Source organism: Peromyscus eremicus, chromosome 9 (assembly GCF_949786415.1).
Source record: "Peromyscus eremicus chromosome 9, PerEre_H2_v1, whole genome shotgun sequence".
Taxonomy (NCBI): Eukaryota; Metazoa; Chordata; class Mammalia; order Rodentia; family Cricetidae; genus Peromyscus; species Peromyscus eremicus.
The window spans coordinates 89,052,274-89,070,654 of NC_081425.1; the positions used below are offsets into that span (position 1 = coordinate 89,052,274).

General features: G+C 42.9%; 2 protein-coding genes across 5 annotated transcripts in view; both read left to right on the forward strand.

The window, feature by feature from the left end:
• The window catches only part of LOC131919654 (disks large homolog 5-like), a 406,205-nt gene extending 396,341 nt beyond the window's left edge, over positions 1–9,864 (forward strand). For both annotated transcript variants that reach the window (XM_059274049.1, XM_059274050.1), the window contains exon 5: positions 8,617–9,864. The gene's annotated coding sequence lies outside the window, so the exon portion shown is untranslated. The remainder of the gene's footprint in view (positions 1–8,616) is intronic.
• Positions 1–18,381, forward strand: part of LOC131919653 (disks large homolog 5-like) — a 146,823-nt gene that overhangs the window by 8,894 nt on the left and 119,548 nt on the right. For 2 of the 3 annotated variants that reach the window (XR_009381320.1, XR_009381321.1), the window contains exon 1: positions 3,846–4,000. The exons of the other annotated variant lie outside the window; for it this stretch is intronic. The gene's annotated coding sequence lies outside the window, so the exon portion shown is untranslated. Of the gene's footprint in view, positions 1–3,845; positions 4,001–18,381 lie in introns of those variants that run through there. 3 annotated transcript variants of the gene reach the window in all.

Consider the following 18,381-nt stretch of genomic DNA (forward strand, 5'->3'; position numbering starts at 1 on the left):
GGCAGGGGCTTCACAAAGCTGGTTTTCATGGGACCTGTAGACAGAATTTATTCCTGTTAGGACCTCTGCCCTTTTTCTGAGAGTGTTTGCTCTCTACCTGCTGCTGATTTTCCAGTAAAATGAACAGTTAAGGACAGGTGTGGACTGCACCCTGTTCTCAGAGGCACTGGATCCCTTTTGGCATCAGGGTTTTCAGAAGTACTTTGAATCTTTCTGGAATTTGGTTACTCTCTGGATTTGGCCTGCATCTAAGTGATGCTGGCTTGGCTACTGAGAGCTCCATTCTTGGGCTGTCTGGGGTGTCTGAGACTTATCAAGGCTGGTGGTACTTGGAGGTAGGGAAGGCAAATGGAGGTTCTCTGGGGCTCACCATATTTTGATGGTTGTTCAGTTACATCCACGTCTGGGTCCTATGAGATTGGGCTCAGCTAAAGAAGAATGTACATGTGTTGAGACTGAAGAACAGACTGCTGTGGAAGGAGCAGATTGAACTGCAAGAGTCCTGTGAGGAGCTGAAGAGGCTCTTGAAGGAGGTCCATGAGATGATCTGTGACCCTTCTGCTGAGCAGCAGCAAGTAGGCTGTGGCAGTGGGGGCAGGTGCCCACCTGTCCAACCATAAACATAGAGACACACAAATAACCACCCACCCACCCATCCAAACTCCCACCTACATACCATCTAATTGTTGATTTCTGTGATCATTCCCAAGTCTTTCTGGAGAGTTAGCCTCTTTCAAGAATCTGGATAATTGACAAGCAAACCCTCCTGCTCTGCTAGAAGCTGCAGTACATTCAGAGAGATGACACAGTCACATATCACACACCTACATGTCATTATGATCAGAGGGCTACTGCTATGGATGATTGATTGATAAATAAAACACTGATAGGCCAGTAGCCAGGCAGGAAGTATAGGCGGGACTAGCAGAGAGGAAAATTGAGAGAACAGGAAGGTGCAGAGGGGGAGCCAGCAGCCTGTCATCCAGGTAGCAGCATGTAAAGGCAGCAGGTAAAGCCACGGAACATGTGGCAACATATAGATTAACAGAAATGGGCTGAGTATAAGAATAAGAGCTTGACAATTGTAGGCCTGAGCTAATGGCCAAGCAGTTTAAATAATATAAGCATCTGTATGTTTATTTTATAAGTGGGCTAAGGGACTGCAGAGCTTGGCAGGACCCAGAGAGAAAAACTCTAGCTACAAATGGCGCCCAATGCAGGGCAAGAGTTTCCACCTAAAACCTGAGAAAAAAGATTCTAAAACAGTGGTAAAAATAGCTTCCTAGTTGTCTCTCTCAAGTTAAGGGCAGCCTGCGTGTTTGAACTACTCTCTGGTGGGTTAGTGTTATGCGTGCAGTACTGACCTATGCTATGTTACACAGAGATGTCTCCAAGCTGCACACTATGCTTTGTGTTGGATATAGTTTTTGCTAGTTAAGAAAAAAAAGAGGTTTCTGGGCTACGCGCTGCTTTGATAAAAGCTAGACCCACTGCTTCTGATAGTTGATGGTTCACATAGCTCCAGACTCAGAGCTGGCAGTAAACTGTACCACCACCATGTTGGGAAGCTGAGGTGGGCAGAGCCATCAGACACAGCACAGTTTCAGTCTTACAAATGTTGCAGTTTAAAACAATAGATTCACAATAAGACAGATTCAGATGGAACAAAACTTTAAATGCTTTAAATTGTGTAAAAGTAAATAGGCTTGGAAGAAAGAGAATATATATATATATGTAGTTTTTTTATATATATATATAGTTATATATATATAGTTATGTAAAGAAATAGGTAGTTTTAAAAAATAAAGTCTTTAAAGAGACAATAAAGGTAAAAAAAAAAAGCCATGTAAAGATGGATATTACACAGAGAATCTGGATTGTGTTATCTTTGGGATTTTTAACTGCAGAAAAACATTTGATCGTAAAAGCTGTTGAGTTAAACAAATATGTATATTTTAAAGGTACCTTGATTTCAAAATTTGGATGTAAGAAAATGTTGCTTTGGAAAGGAGGCTCTGTTTTTATTTCCACAGAAAGCCAGAGGCTATGGATTTGTTCCAGATTAAGATACATCAGGTTTGACCAGCCAAGACCCCCTGAAAGGTCTCTGGTGACACCATGGCCCAGATGATCCAACATCCAAAATGGTTTCAAGGCAACTGGCTTAGACAATAAACCCTCACAGACTACTCCATAATCCTAAAATTTTCTTTATGTCCCCATAAGATACAGCGCCCCCCTCCAGCAGGAAGTAGTAAGAAAAACTACGCACCAATTCCCAAATATACCAAGCTGGCATTAGAGATGGAATTGGCTCACTCCTTCTCTAAACCCAAACATATTACTAAAAAAAAAGTTAAGAAATTCCTTTGTCCCATATCAGAAGAGCCCTCTGATGTGGGACAGAGAAAAAACAATATTTTTATTTAAATCAGGTTGATTATACATGTGATCTCTTTCTAAAGAAAAAAGGGGGATATGATATAGATATGATAGGATGAAAGGGTAAATTATTGAATCTACTTTTAAACAGCAAATTGCTTAAAATGTTTTACATTGCTATGGATTTCAGTTTATCGATACAAGTTTAAACTTAATTTTGTTATACTGTATAAAGATTTCTATTCTCGTTTGAGGTATTATGTTTATGTAACTCATTTAGATTGTAATGGATAATTAAGAAATACAGATTAAAATTAGTCTTCTATGATAGTCACAATTGTAGCATGTTAAGTTTTCTAGGTATACATAGATATATTTCAGATAGATAGGTAATCTTCAAATACTTCAAAGACCTACAGAATATGACATTTAAAATATTTTTAAAAATCTAGACTTTCTGGACAATGAGACATGTCTGCTCCTGGCAGCAATAATTTACTTCAGAGAGGAGGATGGGCATCGAAACCACTCCATGTGGAGTTTATCTTCACGTTGGCAAAAAAAAAAGCCATTTGGGCAAGAAACTGTTCTTGCCTGGAATGCCTGGAATGCTTGATCAACTGGACATGCAGAACCCATAGGAAGGTGACCACTGAAATTTGCTTAGTGAAATGGTCCTTCAGGTTCCTGCTTACCAGGGGAAACTGTCAGACGTTCTACAGGACACAGAGAGAAATGACTGGGAGACTCTAGGCATGTGGGCTGAAGACAGATGCCCCAACTTTACAAAGGAACATTAGGTGACTGTCCAGGCTGCCAGCTGTCTCTGTCTACCCTGCAAGACTCCCAAAAGTTTCTTGTGTCCTTCTTCTGTTTCTCACATAATATTATATCCTTCTGGGGCCTTTGATGTAGTTGAAGCTAGATAGTTAAAATTTTCCTTAGTTATGATAAAAGATAAGGTAAATATAAAACCTTAGACTCACAAATATAAGATAGATAAGATATGTTCTTTAATATTGTAACTGTAATTCTTGCTTGATAATTGTTTTGTTATATGTAATTTTACTATGTTAAAGTTAAAACCTTCCTTTTTGAAAAAAAAAGAAAAAGGGGAAGTGCTATGGATGATTGATTGATAAATAAAACAGTGATTGGCCAGTAGCCAGGCAGGAAGTATAGGCGGGACTAGCAGAGAGGAGAATTGAGAGAACAGGAAGGTGCAGAGGAGGAGCCACCAGCCTGCTGACCAGGTAGCAGCATGTAAAGGCAGCAAGTAAAGCCATGGAACACGGGGCGACATATAGATTAACAGAAATGGGCTGAATATAAGAGTAAGAGCTAGACAATGGTAGACTTGAGCTAATGGCCAAGCAGTTTAAATAATATAAGCATCTGTATGTTTATTTTATAAGTGGGCTATGGGACTGCAGGGATTGGTGGAACCAAGAGAGGAAAAACTCTAGATACAGGCTACTATGCAGGGAGCTACTTAGGGAACAGCACAAAGCTTTCATTGATGATGTCAGTGGCCTGTGGCTCATTTGCTTCACAAGGGTCATGTGAGATCACAGGTAGGAAGCAGCCTGCAAGGACTAGAACCCAGTGCCAGTGCCAAGTGAGTGGTTCTCATTGTCAACGTTTTGGGTGGCATGTGGTCTTCTCATTTCTTCCTGCATCCCAATGTGTTCTCTTCCTTTTGCCAAGCTCTTGGTCATAGTGACAGAAGCCTGAGTACCACCTTGTCAGTCCTTTTTCTGGACATGATGCTGGACAGTTCTCTGGGAGCATCCTGGAGTTTCCAGTCCGGAGCTGCCTGAATGACCATAGATGTGGGAGGACTTTGACAGGCTGAGGGTTGGGGTGACAGATTTGAAGCTTCAAGAGAACATTTTCTCCCATCTCATCAACATAGTCTGACTAACGTGTGTTCCCCTAGGAAGTTTTGGGCCCAAAGGGATGGATTGCCGTATTGTGGGTCTCAATTGAACCTAATGTGCATAGTCTAAATTCAACTGTTTATTCAACATGACGTCCTCTTCACTTTTTTCTTCTCACTTCTGATTTCTGTGGTCTCTGTATGATCTATGCAGACGTGTGTAAATGTGTACATTGGTGGGTGTGTTCAGAGACTACATAATGAAATCCCGTGTTGTCATCTGTTGCTCACTCCCTTATTCCCTGGAGCTCAGGCCTTTCTCTGAACCTGATATTTTCTATTTGGGCTAATCTGGCTGTCCAGCACTCTTTGGATCTCCTGTCCTCCAAGGTAGACCTTCTGTCTTGTTTATTCTCATCCAATTCCTACAAGTTTCAATTGCTCACAAAGAGGGAGGATGTAGTAGCTTTCTCTTTCTTCATTTACTTTTATTTTTTGATGCTAATGTGTTTTCTAATAAATAACAAAAATCAAAAAATACAGATGTTTTAAAAATAAACAGTAGGCACAGAGCTAAAACCATGGGAAATGCCTGGTTTGTCTCATTGACTTCACAACACAGAATCCCACAGTGCATCTTCTTGCTGACATTGTGTTGCTGACTACATCATGTGCATGCTGTATCTTAGAACATTTCCTTCTCATAGCTGTGTAGAGTGCTGCATTCCTGAAAAGCAGTGTAGGTCACTTCACTGGCCTCCTTCTGACTGACATTGGGGCTATTTTCATATCACATGCACTGCAACCTGTTATAAACTTCCTGAGTTTTGACCATGGGTCACTTTCTTTCTCTTGAGCTAGGCAGGGTCTTCTGTGGAGGAGCCAGGGGAGGTTTAGTGAAGAGACTGTGATGGATCAACTTGGAAGCCATGTGATCAGTGAGTCTTGGGATAGATAAAGCTCATGAAAGTAAAAGTAAGTGCAGGCCAGGGTAGCAGAGACTGGCTGAGTCTAAGAGCCTTGTAGACAGCAGAGTGGACCCACTCCCTCCCCCTACAGAAGACTTTCTGAAAGGCAGCCTTTTCTACCTGGACATTCTGGGATCAGAAGTGTGTGTGTGTGTGTGTGTGTGTGTGTGTGTGTGTGTGTGTGTGTGTGCTGTGTGATGCATTTCTGTACATCTCTGTTTGTATGTGTGGAGCTATATGTGTGTTTTTGTGTGTCTCTGTGTGTCTCTGCTGCCTCTTGTATGCATGATAGTGTCACTTTGTGTGTGTGTATATGTGCTCATGTGTGGTTGTGTGTGTCCATGGTTCCTGTATGTGTAGGTTTAAGTGCTGGTGTGTGTATGTTTGTGTGTATGGATGCTTATATGTGCAAGTATGTGTTAGGATGCATCAATATGTTCACTTTTTGTGTATGAAGCATCTTTAATGATAATAGAGTCCAACTTTGTTGAAAAAGTACTGTGCACACTCACTTTGCATCCATCTAATATTGTATGCTGCTGCCCATCTTTCCACATGTCCACTTTGCTCTCTAGGACAAAAAGGACACAAAACTACTCTAAGTCAATGGTTTTCAGGTAATTGTAGAGGGAATAATATTTATCTACAAGAAAAGTCTTGGGAGCATACCAAAGAAATATGGTACAGGAAGATGAGGAGGAGACCACTGTGGCAAATCAAAGTGTCTGAGAGGCAAGATAGGCTGACTGAAGATTTGTGTCCCTTCTCTGCTCTGCGGGAATGGTGACTGCACACTCAATGGTCATTGGCTCACTGTGTTATCTGGTGCCCTGTCTTGTTCTCATCCACATTGCCTACTACCACTTTCTTTCCACCTTTGCCTAACTTTTCTCAGTTATCATTTTCCTTGAAGGTAGGACTGGATTTTATTTGTTGAGGGATTCTGACTTATGATGTGGTTCTAGCTGCATCTGAGTTCATCAGAAATTCCCTAGCCATGCTGTGTGTGTGAGAATGGGGCTGTCTCAGTGCACACCCTAGACTCATGATGGTCTAAAGCACTCACCACATGCTGTATCACTCAGTAACTGCTTTTCTTCAAAGTTCTTCATTATGCATTAAAATCAGCCTTAAGGAGGGTTGGGAGCAATGAGGACTCTCAGACATTGCTGGTGGTATAACATAATATAGCACAGTGAGAATCCACAGACTCTTCTTCAGAAAGTTAAACTGAAGTTCACAGGTGAACCAGTGATTCCAGAATATGAAGTAGGTGTCCAAGGAGAAGCTAAGGGACATTAGTGTTGTAGTAGCATTCCTCAGAGTAGCCTAAAAGTAGAAACTATCTAGATGTCCATCATTCGCTTAGTGAAAAAGTACAATGTGATTGAGCCCTTCCATGAATTATTGTTCAGCACGAAATAATACATGCAATCATTTGGCCCTGATATAGTCAGCCTTTTGTTGCTGAAAGAAATCCTTGACACAATCACCTTACCAGGAGGAGTTGTTGATTTTGACTCCTTGTTGTGGAGATTCTCTAGGTTCCTGGACTCGTGAGTTTTCTAGTTTCCTGAGCTCGTTTGCTCTGACATGAGGCAGCCTGTGGTAAAGGGAGCTTCTTTTGGGGAAGTTGCTCACCTTGGGGCCAACTGGGAATTAGTGAATAAGACCAATGAGCTGGTCCAGTTGTCCTCTGCTGGGGAACATTCCTATACTGCACAGCATGGGGAACTTCCTAAGCAGGGTTGGCTAACCAACCAGTACCCCAGAGGTCCACATGTCTGGATTAGTTTCACAGGAGAGGCACTTCAATGATTAAGCTGCCTGTTCCTCATGGCCACTGTATTCTTCTCTCATCCTACAAAAGTAAATATTCTTCTCAATAGTATCCCTGGTGATTGCTCCTTATATTAACATTAGCTGGGAAATTAAACATGTTACTGCATTAAGGTGTGCTTGTATGTGTGCACACATGTAGTTGTGTGTGTTCATGAGTTTGTTTGCATGTGAGTGAGAGACCCTCCACTGAGAACACAGTCTTCTAATAAACAGGAGCAAGAGAGCCTGGGTGAAAGACTAAAGGACCTGTTGAAGCAGAAGGAGCTGGTCACCCAGCAAAAGGACATGGCAGAAAAGCTGCAACATCACTTCAACGTCTCTGAGATAAGGTAGGAGCCCAATCTTGGTGGAGCGGTTAGAACCATGTAAGTCACCTGTACCTGGATCTCTGTCCTTTGGGGGGATTATTCCAATCTGGATGGCTCTCAGCCAGAGCCAGGGAAAGAACACCTCAGGGTATTGTGCTGGCTCAGTCAATAAGAACTTCTCCAGGAAACACTATGTTTGATTGATCCTTCGTGTTTCTGGGGATTGTGTACCCCTTATTCCTTTCTGGGCTCTCTGCCATCTTCTCAGTGTCCCCTGTGTCTCCCCACAAATCTCCCTATAACAATCCTCAGCCTAGCAGGAGGAAGGTTACTTGTGGAGGACAGTATGTGCTCCTGCCACTTTATTTTCCTTCCAGAACATCACCTTTAGAGAGAAGTTCCTACCTTTGCACAGATCTGCATGCAGCACACTCCTGCAGATTACAGGTTCTCTGCAGTGTGCATCTGTTTCCTGTGAAAAGATTTTTCTGTTATAAGAATATTTAGGGGTTGAGGAGTTGAACCTAGGCAGGTTTGTATACACAAGGAATAATCAGATCCTTCACTGCTTTTACTTTGTAGGATCCCCTAGGTGGTCTACATTCAATTTTCCAGGTTGCTCACATTCACCTGGTATCTAATCAAGGCCATGCATATCTGTCATGAATTGTAACTCAGACATTGCTACACTGTTATTTTTTTTTCAAAATAATGTATCTAGACAACTGGAGAAGTATATGGACTTTCTTGCCCAGCACAGTGTAGTTCTCAATTCATCTTCTAGTAGATTTTAAAAGCTGAGAATAAAATCCAGGCTCAGTTGCACTCTGACCCTTGTCCCTTGGGGAATGCAGGGAATGACCTCAGCTGAAAGGTCATGCTGGACTGTCCAGCTGACTAGAGCTGGCTCAGGCTCAACAGCTGACATGGTAGGTCCCCACCAGGCCTGTTCCCTAACTGCCTTCCTTCTCTAGGTCAGAAAATCTTCAATCTGAGTTTGAGCAGGCCACAGTCCAGGATGAGAGCCTCATGCAGACGGAGCTGCTGCAGCAGGAGCACTAAGTCTCACAGGCAAGTGAGTCACCATTGCATCCCATCCCCAGCAAACATGGTGTTGGTGGGGGACTGGGGGATCTTGACTTTGGCTTTCAGTGTGAATAGGCCTTGATTTTTTTTTTAGCCTGTGGCACAGTCAGGCTGCTTCTGGGTCTGATTGCCTTTCCTTCTCACATAGCAGATCTTGAGAGAACTGAGGAGGCCAAAGAAGCCAAAGATGCCTTGATCCCATGAAGCTCTCCACCTCAGATCGAGGTCTGCTCAGAAGACATCCCTTATAGCTGTGATCTCACCAGTGAGGCAAATACCATCTGACCTCCAGGTGATCCAGCCCCAATCAATAGGTCTGTTGACTCAGGATTTCTGAAGAAAAGAAAGCATCACAAATGAACTCAAGACAGAAAAACCTGAGACAAGAATTACTGGGAACCCTGACATTCAATAGCAAGTGGGCCCTGTGAGGGCTACAACAACATAGAGGGTAGAGATGTTGGTGAGCAAGACATTTCCTGACACTTTAATGTGAAAGGGTTTGGCAAGCTGACTTAGTCCTCAGCCCTCTCTAGGTGGAGGGAAATCTGTCATGGAAGACTGTTGATGCCAAGCTGTTCCTGACAGACTACACCAAAACCCATCATTTTCATTCTCCAGGCCAGTGCTGAAGCTGACTCCATGTCATGCACCAGTGTTGCTGAAGACAATGCACCACAGAGATCTCCACAGTCCATCATTCGCCGGGTTAGACAGTTTTTCCTGCATATTTAAAATCAGTGGGTATTTCTCCATTTTTCAGCTTGAACTAAATTGCCGGTCCTGAGAAAGGATTTATAGAAGACGTCTGAGTTACCCTTTGATGTTTCTTGGTACTCAGATGCTGCCCACATATTTGTGGAGTCTCTAGTAAGCACACAAGAGTCTGTATGCTGAAAGAATCAAATAGTGACCAAGACGTTACAGGATCAGAAGTGTGTGATAATTTATCAAAAGCTTCCCAAGGAGCACAAAGAATGCTCTAGAAAATCTCTCATTCTTAGTCTCAGTGAGGGCTTGGCCTACAAAGCCTGCAGGAGGCATGGCTACAGTAGCTTTGAAAAGGCTTTCACATTCGCTGACTGCCTTCCTACCATGTTTCCAAGGCCAGCCACAGGCTGTAGGTCTGTGCTGCTAAATGTAGAGAAAGAGAATGCTGCTGACATTAATTATTTTTGTTTGGTTTTTGGTTGGGTTTTGTTTGCTTTGGGTTTTTTTTGTTGTTGTTGTTGTTATAGATTGAGATTTTGCTATTTATTTGTTCTTTCTTTTGTTCATTTGTTATTTGGGTATTTTGATAAGGCTATTCACTGTTTATATTCACTTCTCCCTATTGAGTAATATTACTTTGTTTTTATTAATAATAAAGTGATTTTGAACTTTTTTGTCTTAGAACCAATTTCTTTGGTCAGGTATGTTGTCTCACTCCAGTACCCCAGAACCTCCTGTAAAACCAGAACCCTTGTGTGCCCACCTTGGGCTACAAAGTAGGTTCCCAGGCAGCCAGGGCTACACAGGGCTTTGGATGTGGATGGTGTTGTCAACTCCGTGGATTCCCATTGCATGATGGAAAAAGTATCCACACTGTATCCTTGTGGTCATATATTTAGCTATCTCTAACTATAGCATTCTGTATACCCACTTCATGATGTGATCATGTGCACCACATTCATGAGAAGTACAACTGTATTGCTGTAAAGCCTCTCAGGAAATGAGAACATTTACTAAAGGAGTATGAAAGAAATCCATGGCCTGCTTGCCACCTGGAGCCATGATGATGTCCCTGCCTGGTCTGCTGCTAAGGGCCATGTCCTGTCCATGGCCCTGACACAGCTGTGGGAGTCTGTGTTGATACCCATGCATCCTCTACCACTGAGGGCCTGGCAGCCACCTCCAGTCTTGGACACCACCTTTGACCATGTTAGTGTCAAAGGGATATGCCCCCAAGGGCACATATGTGTCTTAGAAGCCTGTGCTGCCCCCTAGAACCATAATGACATCAGGGCTGGAGCTATTACTGAGGGTCATAACTGGGTCTATGGCCCTGCTGAAGCCAGGGTCTGTGTTGATACCTCAGGCATCTGTTGTCTTCAAAGGTGCTTGGAATTTGGGCTACCACCATGGGACATGGTGCTGGTGGGTCCCTGCCAATCTGTGTGGCCTTCATTGCCAACCAGAGCCATGGTGATATCCAGTCCTGGGCTACAACTTTGGAACCTGTCTGGGTCCATGCTGCAAACACAGCCAGGATCATTGTTCATATCCACAGCCTTGTATGGCCACCAAGGGTCACACAGAGGTATGTAGGGGTCTGGGCTGTCACCTAGGACCATGATAGTATCTAAGTTGTGTGTTCCTGCAGGAGCCATACAGATCTGAGTGGCCTGTGCTGCCACCAGGGACTCTGGTGTCTTCCAGGCCTAGGCTGCTGTCAAAAGTCATGTCTGAACTAACAGACTTGGTCTATGTTGATGTCAGTGGCTCCTTTTACTACTGAAGACAGGATAGAAACTCAAAGAGTTAACCTCATACTTCGCTGGCCTTAGTACTAGTGAGATCTGAACTTGCCCCTCACCCACTGCAGTGCTGGGGAGAGTGGGTTCTGCACATGGACTGAGCAGCACAGTAGAGCTGACCCTGTTGGTTGTGGTGTCAGTGAGCTGGCCCTGAGGCTGTGAGAGAAGAGCTGAGTCTACCCTCTTCTTCTGCCTAGTGTTGGCCAGGGTAAGAGAAAGATCCCTGCCCCAACTGAGCAAATGCCACCTGCAGCTGGTGGGAGAGTGGGACTTTGGGCATGAGAACAGAAGAGCTGGGTCAGCCTCTCACCAACTGTAGCAACTGGGATTGTGGGCCTGGTACATCACCTCAGCAAAGCACTAGAGCTGTACCTTTACTCTGAGTGTGGGTGAGTCAGATTTGAGTGCATGAGAACAGGACAAAGGGCCTCTCTCCATTCTGCCCATTGCATGGGGTGACCTCAGTAGTGCAGTACTGGAGAGCTTGCCTGGGTGGAGATGATGAAGGAAAGATGGCAGCCTGACTATCCCAGGTGTCCCCAGCACAGAACCATGGCTACGAATTATGCAACCCTAACGTCATCTTTATCCATGGACTGCTGGAGCAGGTAAAGGGCCCAATTCTGAAGATCTAAAGCTGCAGGATCTCTATGACACAAGGCATCAACAGGATCTCCAAGAAGAGTACAAGTGAAGGTCCATTATCTACAGTGTAGAGAAGCCAGAGAGGCCAGAAACACTTACAAGAAAAGATGTATGGACTAAAGGGTGTACTGTGTGACTCACTGGGCCACACTAAAACTTCCTTGCCAAGACTTTTGTTTGTTTGTTTGTAAATTTGGGTTTTCAGTTTTCCTTTAAATTTTATTTTGCTTAGGACAGAGCTCAGATGTGATGGAAAGGATAAGGGGAAAAGTTGGATTGGGATGCATCATGTGAGACCAACGAAGAATAATAAAACATTTAAAATAAAAAATAGAAAAAACAGAGCTATCTGCCTCTGGTTTCCTTAAAATATAGCATCAGTGAAAAACCAGACTGTAGACAGACGAATTCCAAGATATGTTGGGACTTTTTTGGCCTTAACTATGAATGGGTTCAATTTCTTAAAGATTTATTTCTTTTATTTATATGCATGGACATTTTGCCTGCAGCAGGGCTGCACACCACATGCATGCAATTCCACCAGAGGCCAGAAGATGGCATCAGATTCCTGAACCTGGAGTTACAGTGGCTTTTTAGCTGCTCTGTTGGTCCTTTGGGAGAGAAACTACTCAAAATGCAGCAGCCATCTCTCCAGACCCTGCACTTGACTTTTGTCCTTCTAGCCATGTGTGCTATATTAGTTTGACTAAATCATTCACAAGCAAAGAGAAATTTCAGGAGACCAGTAGGGACAAACACATGATGTAGGCATGCTAATTGTCTTAGGATACCAGGCATCCATGCAAGGCATTGGTGGGTTCAAGATCCTGCTCCACTGTCACTTATTGTCAGGGTTGGAGCAGGTCTCTAACACCTCATTCTGGATAACAAGGCAGATTAGGGCCATCTGATGAAAGGCAGATTTGAGAAGATCCTTCTGGTGTTGGAGGTGTGGATAGGACTCCCTCTTGATCGTCCAGCTAAGCAGTGTTGGGAGGAAGCCTCACACCAGCCAGAGTGGATGGAGCCTGTAGCAAAAGAGACATGAGAAGCATGTCTGTACAAGGATAGGAAATGAGAGGGACGGTGGATGGTGCTCTTTAACCACAGCTGATCTCACTGTGTCCTGAGGAAGGGTTTCTTCCAGAGAGTGCTTTATTTTGTGAAGCTCCCCTGGACCAGATCTGCCTTCTGAGACTGACAGTGAATCAGAGAGTTAATGTGTGGAGGAAGTAATCCTGTGGGACAACAAACTGGTGCTGTCAAACAAGGGTAGAAAGAATCTACTCTTTATGAATAAAGAACATAAACAGACAGAACATCAATACAGATACAAAGCTTATGAATTCCATGGATGACATGATCAGCTGGAGAGATGGATCAGTGGGCAAAGGTAACTTCTGCTAGGCCTACAGACCTGAGTCACTTTTCTAGGACTCACATGATTGAAAGAGAGAACAAACCTCTGAGAAATTGTCCTCTGATCTTACTACGAGTGTAGGTACATGGTCATGGTCCACAAAAGCTAATACTTTCTATTCCTAAGGCTTTCTATTTCTCATTTACCCTAGAATCTTTCCATCTGAGGCACTCTTTTAATTATATTACTCTGCATTCCATTTGAGAGATTTGGGACATTTGCTATTTTATTCTTGTTGCTGAGGTGTTATAAGATCTAAGAAGGCCAACAGCAAACCATCACCTGAAGAATGTTTAAGGGGAAGTGGCCACTGAGAATTTATGACATAGCTGAGACACAAACTACTCTAGAATGTCTTCTCTACATGCCTGGTGTACTATTCAGGGCTCTCTAGAGTAACAGAAGTTATAAAATGATCCTCTCTATGGAAAGAATATTTGTTAGAATGGCTTAGAGGCTGTGCTCTAGCTAATCCAACCATATTTGGCTATGAATGGAAAGTCCAGGAATCCAGAGTCGGCTAGCACCCGGCTGGACTAAGAGGTGAGTCTTTATCTTCATACCTGAACACCACAGCCCCTAGGCTTTGGGCCCAAGGGGACAGCCCTGCTCCCCTACACTACCACCCATTGCAGTTCTGGTTTCAGTCCAGGTGGCAGACAGACCTCCTGCACACAGGTCAGTCTAGCACCATCCCCCATCAGACCCTGTAACCCAAGCCCCACCTCCCCCAAATCCCACCCAACCTCGGAGACTGCACCTGTTCCCTCAGACAGAGCCTGCCAGCACCTGACTGGACTAAGAGGCCAGTTGGCAGGCAGACCTCCTGCAGACAGGTCAGCCACCATCTACCACATGCTAAGACTGCAGCTACTCCCTGAGACAGAGCCCACTAGCACCAGTTTGGCTAAGAGCTGCTCCTTGAGACAAAAATTCCATCAGCATCGACCAGACCAAGAGCTCCCACTAGATCAAGAGTATCAATCAAGCCGGCCTGTGGTGGCGCACGCCTTTAATCCCAGCACTCTGGAGGCAGAGCCAGGCGGATCTCCGTGAGTTCAAGGCCAGCCTGGGCTACCAAGTGAGTTCCAGGAAAGGCACAAAGCTACACAGGGAAACCCTGTCTCGAAAAACCAAAACAAAAAAGAGTATCAATCAGACCAAGAGAGGCTCCCTGAGACACAGACACCACTTGCACCAAGTGGAGAAAGAGATGGGTAGACGCCAGTGCAAAAATACAGTCAACAACATAAAAACCAATATGGCTCCATATCCAGAACCTACATCAGCAAGACCTGAACGTCCCAACACAGAAGAAACAGAAGATATCTACCATAAAAATGACTTTAGGAAGATGTTAGAGATCTTAAAAGAGGAAATGAAAAATTTCCTTAAAGAAATCAAGGAAAAGTCAAACCAAAAGTGGGAAGAAATCAGTAAGTCCCTTGAAAGCCAAGAGAAAGCAATTAAACAAGTGGGGGAAACAGTTAAAGATTTCAAAAATGGAGACATTAAAGAAGACACAAATTGAGGTAATGCTGGAAGTGGAAAATCTGAGTAAATGAACAAGAACTACAGATGCAAGTATAACCAACAGAATGCAAGAGATGGAAGAGCAGATCTCTGACATTGAAGATACAGTAGAGGAAATAGATTCATCAGTCAAAGAAAACACTAAAGCCAACAAAGTCATGACCCAAATTGTCCAGGAAATTTAGGACACCATGAAAGACCAAACAATAAAAGGGATAGAAGAAGGAGAAGAATATCAACTCAAAGGCACAGAAAATATATTCAACAAAACCATAGCAGAAATTTTTCCCAACCTAAAGAAGGAAATGCCCATAAAAATACATGGGGTCTGCATCAGCTCCAGCCTCCAGGATCCTGTCCTGTTTGAATTCTGGTCCTGATTTCCTTCAGTGATGAACAGTGATATGATAGCATAAGTCAAAAAAAACAAGTTCTTTCTCAACTTGTTTTTAGACATGGTTCTTCACTGAAAACAACAGAACCCTAACCAGGACACTGTGCATGTCTGAGGACATCGTTCAGGAGTTGGCTCTCCCCTTCTACCATGTTGAGGCAGGTCTCTCTTGTTTCTAGGATGGACTGTGTACTCTAGTCCAGCTGGCCTTCCAGCCTCCAGGCAATTTCCAGTCTCATCCCCACATTACTCTGCCATGAGTGAAGGAATCACAGATGTGTGCCACTGTTCTGGGTTTTAGGTGATTTCTAGGGGTTGAACTCAATAGACTTGTACAGACAATATATGTACTAGTATCCCCCAGTATTTCCAAAGCCCTTGCTTTTAAAACTTAAAATATTTTGCAAGTCCAAGTTTCCTTAGAAAAAAAGTATCTTAATTGGGTCTGGTAAAAACAAACCAAAAACATTACATATTTTCTTCTACCACAAGGGAAGAATGAGCACAGAAATATTCAGATGGGAACATTACCAAAATTCAGCTTTACTTATTAAATCCCTACAGCCCAATATCCAGGATCTGAAACAAATATGTAACTGGAAGTTTCTCTAGTCCCACTGAGCCCCTTATAAAATAATCACTCAGAGGCTTGCTATTAATTATAAATTATATGGCCTATGGCTCAGGCTTCTTACTAGCTAGCTCTTATAACTTAACTCAACCCATAACTATCAATCTATGTATCACCATGTGTTCCTTGGCTTTACCTGCTTCCCATTACATGTTGCTCCTTGGGCAGTTGGCTAATTTCTCTCCTGCCTCTGCTTTCTCCTTTCCCTATCTCTCTTGGATTTTCCCACCTGGCTCCATCCTGTTCTGCCATAGGCCAATGCAGCATTATCTATTAACCAATCAGAGAAACACATATTCACAGTATACAGAAAGACATCCCACAGCACTCATGTGATTGATCTTCTGGGCTCCAAATGGATGGGGCATTCCTCCCTCTCCAGTTCCACTGCTTGCAACACATGCAGTGCAGCTTTTCTCAGGGTTAGTCTGGCTCCACTCCATATCTGTGCTTCCCCTCAGTAGATGGACCATGGTCTTGCCATCCACAATATTCTATGGCACTCTTTTTACCTCCTCTTCCAAAGGGTTCCCTATGTCCTGAGGGGAGGAGTCTGATTGGAGAGGTCCAGTTTAGGGTTGAGTGTTCAAGTTCTCTTCCTCTCTGCATATTGTCTAGATGAGGGTCTCTGTATTTGTTCCCATCTGCTGCAGGAGGAAGCTGCTCCTATGATGGCTGAGAAATGCATTGTCTATGAGTATAGCATGATGTTGTTAGGAATCATTTTATTGCTATGTTCCTTAAGCAGAACAGTAGTATTTGGTTTTCCCCATGGACCCTAGCCTATCTAGTCTTAGGTTCTTGGCCAGTCAAGCAGTGCTGCATATGCCTTCCCTGTCAGAGAATGGGCCTTTAATCAACTCAGGTACTGGTTGATTACTCCCACAAGATTTGTTCCACTACTGCACCAGCATATCTTGGATGCAGTCACCATTCTAGATGGAGGTTTTGGAGCTGGGTTGGTGTTTACCTTTCTCCTTTGATAGTGAGCAGAGTACTCTTCAGTGCCATGAAATCTAGTCCATAAGTGGTGAAGACTCTAGGGAGACACTAGCTTGATTTCTCCATGCTCAATGAGTTGTGTCATTATCATCTTCAGGAACCCCACCTTCCTGTCAGTAAATGGAGAGCAACCAAGAGCTTTGCAAAACCTTGGGTTGTTTGGGATCACCATTGGACACCTTGCACCTACAACTTGACTAGATGTAACCCATTGCCAGTATTGCAAGTTTCATTTGGTAACAAGAGATATCCAGTTGGGGCTTTGTCTCCCCACACTTTGGTTTCTGTTTGTTTTGTTTTTGGTTATTTGGGGGTTTTTTTGTGCAGGGCTGTTTCATCTAGATCCCCTTCATATATGTATATATTTTAGAGTGTTTTTACTCTATTAGATTTCCATAAGATCCCTCAAATCGCCCTTAATTTTACCTCTCCCTCCCTATATTTACTTACCCCTTCTTCTCTCCCCCTCCTTGTTTGACCATCCTGTTCCAAACTTGATTCCTCATCCATCCATAACAGTCTATTCTATTCCCCCTTTATGGACATTTACCCACCCCCCTAGACCCTTACTCTATACTTAAACTGTGGTTATACAGATTGTAGCTTACTTATCTTTGACTCAACAGCTAACATCCATATGTAAGTGAAAACATACCATATTTGTCTTTTTGGGTCTGGGTTAGTTCACTAAAGATGACTTTTTCTACCTCCATCCATTTACCTGCAAATTTCAAGATTTCCTTTTTTCTTTTTTAACTTTTTTTTTAATATCCCATTGTATAAATGTACCTCATTTTCTTTATACATTCATCTGTTGCCGAATACCTAGAATGTCTCCAATTTCTGGCTATTATAAATAGAGCAACAATGAACATGGTTGAGCAAGTAAGTGTTTCTGTTGGAGGTGAAGCATCCTTTGGGTATATGCCAAAAGTGGTGTGTGTACTGGGTCTTGATCAATTCCCAGCTTCCACAGGAACAGCCACACCTATTTCCATAGTGGCCGCACAAGTTTGCATTCCCACCAGCAATGGGTGAGTGTTTCCCTTGCTCCCCATCCTTGCCAACATTAGCTGTCATTTGTTTTATTAATCTTATCTATTCTGACTCATGTAACATGAAATCTCAAAATAGTTTGATTTACATTGCCATAAAGACTAAGGATACGGTACCTTTTTAAGTGTTTCCTATACTCTAGAATTTCCACTAGTGAAACTTCTCTGTTTAGATCTATAGCTAGTTTTTAATTATGTTATTTATTTTCTTGATACACAGGTTTTTTTGTTCTATATATAATTTGTATATATATTAGCCTTCTATTGGATATATAGTTGATGAAAACAAAACTTTTCCCATGTTGTAGGCTGCCATTTGAAACAAAACACTACTAGTGGCAGAACATATAACGCTCTGTGGGTGAACCCACGAGTTGACAGACACATTGGGGTTATCAAAATCCATTAATGTTATGTAATAAAATATCCCTATATAATAATACATTTTTACAATAGTAATTTAATGAATATACTTTAATATATTTCTACTTGTTGTTTGAGAAATGCATAGGATGCATTTTGAAAATATTCACCACCCAATTCCTCCCATTTTGTCATCCCAAGTCTGCCTCTACATCTGTGATGCCCAATTTATATCTTCTTCATTACATTAATTTTTAATAATCCCAGGGGCAGACTCTTAAAGAAAACTGACCCAATTTGCCAGAAGCCATTACTGGTCCAAAGCTCATCAGTTAGGAATAGGGGCTCAAGGACCCT